The sequence below is a fragment of the Nanorana parkeri genome, unplaced genomic scaffold (genome assembly GCF_000935625.1).
Source record: "Nanorana parkeri isolate BGI_ZX_2015 unplaced genomic scaffold, ASM93562v1 scaffold1643, whole genome shotgun sequence".
Lineage (NCBI taxonomy): Eukaryota > Metazoa > Chordata > Amphibia > Anura > Dicroglossidae > Nanorana > Nanorana parkeri.
This window is the reverse complement of record NW_017307911.1, coordinates 220,720-228,245: the sequence shown is the minus strand read 5'-3', so window position 1 is coordinate 228,245 and position 7,526 is coordinate 220,720.

Genomic DNA, 7,526 nt, shown 5'->3' with positions numbered 1-7,526 from the left:
TATATATATATTTATTGGTGTGTGTCTGTGTATTTAGCTGTTTGCCTGAAGTTCAGCTTTAAAGTGGAACCCAGGGAATTTCTTTTGTTTTCTCTAATACTATCCTATGCCTGGCTGATTACGGTACAAATGTTAGTTTCCTTCATCCCAGACACCACTGCATCACTCTTAATCCCGCGCTGTGACTGACAGTTCCATCTATTGTACAGTGTGGGGATTATGTTGCTCACTTTCGCTTTCTCTACCTTTGTCCATTCACAAAAAGCCTTGTATTCTTTTCACAGAATCCAAGGTGTTATGTGAATGGACAAAAGGAGATCCTGCTGTTTACCCACCCTCCTCTCCCCTTGTCCATTTACAGAACACCTTGCATTCTGTAAAAAAGAATACATGGCTTTTTGTGAATGGACAAGGGTAGAGGAAGGGGGAGAGTGAGCAGCACAATCCCCACACTTTAGAAAAGCCATAACCGTCACTCGTATTACTGTAAGAAGGACACTGCCTGTAGCATCTAGGATGAAAGTTAGTAAGATTTGTGCAGTAATCAGTAGTCAGTTGAGCAGAGGAAAGTCAGTCCTCTAGATAATGTATTTCACTTGTGGCTTTCGCAAATAAAACTTGTCTTGGAGTTCCACTTAAGGCCCCATTCACACTGAGCCATTTATAGCGCGGTAATTCCCACGATATCGCGGCTATTTACCGCGCCATATCGCTCTCCAATGCATTGCAATGGGGCTCTGTCTGTCGCTGTCGCGGGTCGTGCGTCGCTACAGCAGGACCCTGTTTGGAGCGGATTTTGCCGCGATTCTAGCTTGCTCAATGCAAGCATTTGCGCGATATCGCGCAAAATGCAAATCGCGCGACAAACGCGCGATTTGCGAATCGCTCAATGTGAATGGGGCCTTAACGTAAAACTCATGTATTCCTTCACCCCCCTCTCCAATTTGACAAGAAAAGTTACTGGTAACTAGTGGCTTAATTTAGCAAAAAATAAATAAATAAACAATACCTTTTTCTTCACTCAATACAGCTTAATGAAAAATCTGAATTAATCCCTTGCACACTGCTATAAACTCTTACAGGGATCTTGGTCTGCATACAATATATTGCGATCCAACTGATCTATTTATGGACACAGAGTGATTACTTTAATACAGTTTATTACCCTGACTGTTAAATTTATATTTAATCCACTAGGGCAGTGTTCCCCAACCCCCCGTACCGGTCTTACTGTATTTTATTTTGAAGGCATGTTTAAATACAATTAAATTAAAATTATTAAATCAAAACAATCTAAAATATAAACAATCAACGTCCCCCCCTCAGCGGGCCACGGTAAAATTATCAAACGTTGACCGGTCCGCGGTGATAAAAAGGTTGGGGAGCACTGCACTAGGGCACCAAGTGCACATAGCATTTGGTCCCATTTTAATCCATCCTCCCGTTGCAAAGCCAAGCAGAGTGGTTGTACAGTTTAAGCACCTCTATCTGACCACACTGCTAGCAAGGATACAGAGTTTTGAGTGACATTGTTGGTCTCTAGCAGCAGGGATTCCTTTGGAGACTAATGCTGCCATTCATAAGAGATTACTCAGCACTGTAAGCTATGATCTATCTGCCAGGGTTGGGTATTTACAAGCAGTCACATAGCCCTGCAGTGCTGAGTGATGTTTTATGAATGAACAATCAGCGCTGTCAGGACCGGTACACTATATGGCACAGCCCTGACAGTGCACTTTCATAAAAGAGAATTCAGCACTGCAGGGCTTCTTATCTACCAGGGCTTCTCGTAGATACACATCCCTGGCAGATAGATCACAGCCCACAGTGCTGTGTAAGCTTTAATGAATCTACGTTCAGCGCTGTATTTACAAGCAGCCACGCAGATAGATCATGGCCATGCAGGGCAAAGAACAAACAGCACTGATTGTTCATTCATAAAAGCTTACCCAGCAGTGCAGGGCTATGTGATCTATCAGTTATGGGCTGCTTTTAAACACACAACCCCAGCAGATAGATCATAGCCCGCAGAGCTGAGTAATCTCTTATAGCAGGGCTACGTGATCTATATGCTAAGGCTGCTTGTAAACACAGCCCCAGCAGATAGATCACAGCCCCTCAGTGCTGAGTGAGCTTTTATGAATGAATGATCAGTGCTATTGGGTCCAGTACACTGTATGACACAGCACCGACAGTTCATTCATAAAAGCTCAATCACTGCTGCAGGGCTATGTATTTATCTGTCAGGTCTGTGTTTGCAAGCAGCCCTGGTTCATAGATCACATAACCCTGCAGCTCTGAGTGATCTTTTATGAATGAGAAATCTGTGCTGTTGGGGCTGTGTGATAGAACTGTTGTGGCCCTATATGTTTACTAACAGCTAGCAGCTCTATCACACAGCCCTGTAGCCCTGATTGTGCATAGACCTCCCAAGACCTCTTGCTCTCTAGCTTCCTCGTCAACTCCTCCCATGCTCGCCTCCAGGACCTCTCTAGAGTCTCTCCCATTCTTTGGAATGCCTTACCCCAACCTATCCATCTATCTCCCACTCTTACTGCCTTTCAGCGATCACTAGACTCATCTCTTTAGGGAAGCCTATCACACTTCAAACTAGGGTTGCCACCTTTTCTTCCATCGAAACCCGAACACTCTAGCGACACACAGAAATTTTCTTGGAAGAATGAGTTGTGCCTTTTTCATATGTAAATACCGCCACCCCTTCATATTTAAATATCACAGTTGAGACTATTTTCAGTGGGGGGCCAGTAGCCCCTATCTTAATTTTGGTTTCTCCTGTGTGCCTGACATCTTGTGTCCGGGTTTCTGCTGCCATGAAACCCGAACACAGCATTCAAAACCCGAACTGTCCGGGTGAATCCTGGACAGGTGGCAACCCTACTTCAAACTAACCACTAAACTCTTTCTGAAACCATATATTGCCACACAGCTACCTCCTCATGTATCACTTGCCCCTCCCTCTTAGATTGTAGGCCCTCCTTACCATCTTGTTTTGATCTGGCTGCACCTCCCCCCACAGGAACCTATATTTTACATATTTAAGGCTTCAGCCTGGGGTGGAACTACAGCCAGCATTAGATACTCTGGGGAGGGGGGGCAAGAAAAAGTTTGCCCAGGGTCCAATCAGTATTAAAGACGGCCCTGCATGTACATTATTTATAATCACTGTGCGGGATATAAAGAAAAGATGATCAAACCCCGATATGATCATCTTTTCTATATATCCCGCACAGTGATTACAGATGTATACATGTATCAATACAGGTCCGGGATAATTTATAAACATACATGTGTGTGCCGACATTGTACATACAGAGAATAAAGGATGGGGGATATTTATGAACATACATGTGTGTGCCGACATTGTACATGTATCAATACAGAGAATAAAAGGAAGGGGATCATTTATGTGTGTGACGACATATAGCTGTAATTCATGGGAAGTAATCCGTATTACTGTTGGTCTGAGCTCTGTGACCAACCTTTTGTGCATTCAGATTTTGGATGAATGTGTAATACAAAAGAAATCGAAACAAATTTCATCAGTAACTAAATAAATTTAGTTTTAGTAGGAATCCATTCATCCAAAACTAAATTTTGCATTGTGCACATGTCTAAATTAGTTACCCTTTAAAGTGATCTCAGCTGAATCACTGCTCCTTTACAAAACGGTATTTTTAATTTTTTTATTTTTATTTCATTGATTCCTGTCTCTCAGGGCACTACCCGGATCTCCATACACTTTTTATTGCCAATAAATTACATTTAAGGCTTGAAAATGGGGACTTTTGATTTTCAATGTTCTCCCCCCATAGACTTGCATTGAGTTCGAGTTCGAATTCAAACTTTTGACATGTTCTAAAGTTCGAATTCGAACCGAACAGGGGGGTGTTCGGCCCATCACTATTGAAAACCAGACAGGGGTTCTAATCCTTCACTAATCCAGTCCAAAGGATAGGAAAGCTGCAATAAATAAACTTTTTGTTCTTCCAAGTAAACAGGCTCTTCAGTCAAAGTCAGCTGCATAATTTGAATTCCATATGCTATGAACACTTGTTTGCAAGCATTTAGAAACCGATCAAGTCCTAGGTGTTCTGCTGGTATAACTTGCTCTCTCATACCCCGAGGGATAATTTCAGTTCTAATATATCTTTCCAATGACACAATGTCCCATTCACATCTCAAATATTTCATAAAATAAATAACATTTAATGAAACGCTTAGTTCAGTATTTCTGTACTGTAACGTCTTAAGGACCATAGGGCGTACCTGTATGTCTTGGACCTTATGGCCCCGTTCACATTGAGCGATTTATCGCGCGGTAATTCCCGCGATATCGCGGCTATTTACCGCACAATATCGCGCTCCATTGCTTGGCAATGGGGCAAAGGGTCCTGCTGTCGCGGGTCGTGTGTCGCTACAGCAGGACCATTTTTGGAGCGGATTTTGCCGCGATTCAAGCTTGCTCAATGCAAGCATTTGCGCAAAATGCAAATCGCGCGACAAACGAGCGATTTGCGAACCGCTCAATGTGAACGGCGCCTAAAGCAGCATTAAATGCTCAAACGTTTCTTCATTATTGAATCCAGATTAAACAAATAAATAGCCCAGCAAGGTATTTCCTTAAATTTTTACCTAAAGACTTAAAGTCATCATGTTTCCAAACAGCTGCCTCCAGCTCTCTCAGCTCCACTTCCCTCAACCTTCTGTCGAGTACAAGATCACAAGGGACAGCACAGTCTCCAGCAAGTGTCCATCTACTAGCTTGGAGATGGAAGGAAGGAGAAAAGAGAAGCAGGGAGTGTTTTTGCTTGCTTTGGCTGCGTGTTTGTGGAGATACACGCTGCTTACTAGCACACACAAGGGTGGCTCCATAGGACCCTCCAAGGGAAAGGAGCCTACAACATGGTATCAGGGCTAGTGCTCAGGGGACCAGCTGATTCTGCAGGAAACGAACATTTTTAAACATCAAAGAGCAGCACACATTGTAAGTGATTTAATCAGCATTTGAATTATCTTTAATATTACTTTAAATGGTTATACTGGAATCACTGCTGCGTCTCTCGGCTTACACATACAAGCCCAATCACTTGTACGGGCCTGTAAAGGTGCTGCCCACTCCCCCCACCACCAGACTGTCCTACATGGTTTCGTGTTCTCCAGTGTCTCTGGGGAGCCCAGGACCGCAACAGATGACTTCGGGAGTGGGAGTGGCAAGTGGGAAAATAACTACAGTTAACCAAACCGTTAACCAATCTACTATAGCCCGCACTTAAACATAACATATAAATAACAAACACCAGACGATTGAATGGATATAATTGGCCACGGCCTTTATTGTAGAATTTTTACAATACATAACTCAATAAGTTCACTTAACAATCGATAACAGCACTAAAACATGGCCCAGTCACCACGACTCGAGCCAACCCAGTGAATAAAAGCCTCCATACATTTACATAAAACCAACTTAAATACCGAAAAAACATTAAAGTGACTTGACCACCACGATCCAAATCATAAATTTGAATATATATAAAATAAGGCCGTGATGGGAAGGGAAAATAAAGGGTGGGGGGGGTCAAACTTGTTGCACTGATGACGGCCGTTCTACAACTGACAGCACTTGACTGTTGCTCCTCCTGAAAAAGGCGGCACAGGTCATAACTGCCAGAAGGAAACGTTGCCTCGTCATATGAAAACCCTCCACAGCCGGAAAAGTTGGTGTAAGCTTCCAGGACAATGTCCAAATGCTGAAACAACCGCTCTTCTCGGGGAATTTTTCAACCGCAATCCCAGAAAAAATACAAAAGGCTTTCAGCCAGTTATTAAAAGTCCTACCGACAGGCCTGCATCTATCTTCTTCTTGTCTATCCCTCTTGTCGGATTTAAGGAGAAATTCCTTAGAAGATGGAAGTAAAGATAATAAATCCTTAAATTAAATCATTATTAAATGGGTTAAATTACTGTATGCGGCACCCAAGGCATGTATTAGCCTAAATAAATGTATTTCTGGGTCATTTACTCTAAGTAGGGGAACCCGGCAGGGATGTCCATTGTCGCCATTGCTTTTTGCTTTAGCAATAGAGCCTATGGCAATTGCAATAAGACAGAATAAAGATATAGTGGGATTTGAGAGCGGCGACAAGGAAGATAAAATCAGCCTTTATGCTGACGATGTACTTTTCTTTTTGGGAGACTCAGGAAGGTCATTGTCAGCTCTAATGTCTCTAATCATGTCCTATGGCAGGTTTTCAGGGTTAGTTTTGGAGATGCCCCAAACTATTTAGATATTGGGAAGGCATAACTTCGTTTATTAATCAAGTACTGAGAGTTAAGTTACCCCTGGATCCTAAAATCTGTCTCCTAAACTATGTTGAAGAAGAACAACAGATCCCGGGATTTATGGATATTATTATAAGACTTTTGTTTTTGGCAAGAAAGTTGATTGCCTTTAAATGGACATCCCCCAACCCACCCACAGTAGAAGAATGGCGTAAGCAAGTTGACTTGGTATTACTAAAAGAGAAAATGCTTTTTAAACATAGAGGATGCCCCCAGAAATTTAATAAGATATGGAAACCATGGTTGTCAATGCCAGGTTTGGCCCCATTCATGGGGTAAAATCTAAAGTACTTAAAAATAAAAGAGAAAGAGAGGCTCGGAGGGATTAAACAACAAGTAATAAAGTCAGGAGGTACTATGTAGATATGTTTGACGGGGGGTTGGTGTTTCTTTTTTTTTTCTCTTTCTTTCTCAGGGAGGAGGGAGGGGAAGGGTATACTATTAGAACTAAAACTAGGTTTAACATTTAATTTGATCTGCACTTCAAAATTTAACCAAATGATTGTTTGAAAGTGAACCTCACTTGCTTAATAATTATAGCGCACACACACGGTTGATTAGAAAAAACAGTTATTCATGACTTTTACATATACTTAAAGCTATTAAATATGCACAGAAATAGGAAATAAGATATGGTTGGGGTTACATACAGGTAGTTTTTTTTTATGCGTGCAGGTGGTTTGTTTATAAATGTGTATGAATGCGTGTATAGGCACGTATGTATTTATATATATGGACTAAAACACCCTTTTTTTTTTTTTTTTGCAAACTATTAGGGAGGGTAAACCCTTTTTTTTTTCTTAATTTACACATGTTAAAAGTACTAATTATTTGCTTTTGATAGCACATCACAATATATACGAATGTTTAAATGTACACAAATTACGATTATGGTTTTGAAGGAAATTTGATATGCCAACGGATAAAATATGAAATACGTCCTTTTTTTTTTTTTTTGTGTGGAGGTGTATGTATGTATAGGTGTATATGTATATATATATGTATATGTGTGTGTGGGTGTGTATGTATGTATATATATATATATGAATATATATATGTATAGAAAGTGTTGATAGTATTATCTATCCTCTCCTTTGCCTTTTCCCTTTTTTTTCTGGGGATAATGTATGTAGGTCGATTGCTTGTATGATATTTGAATGTAT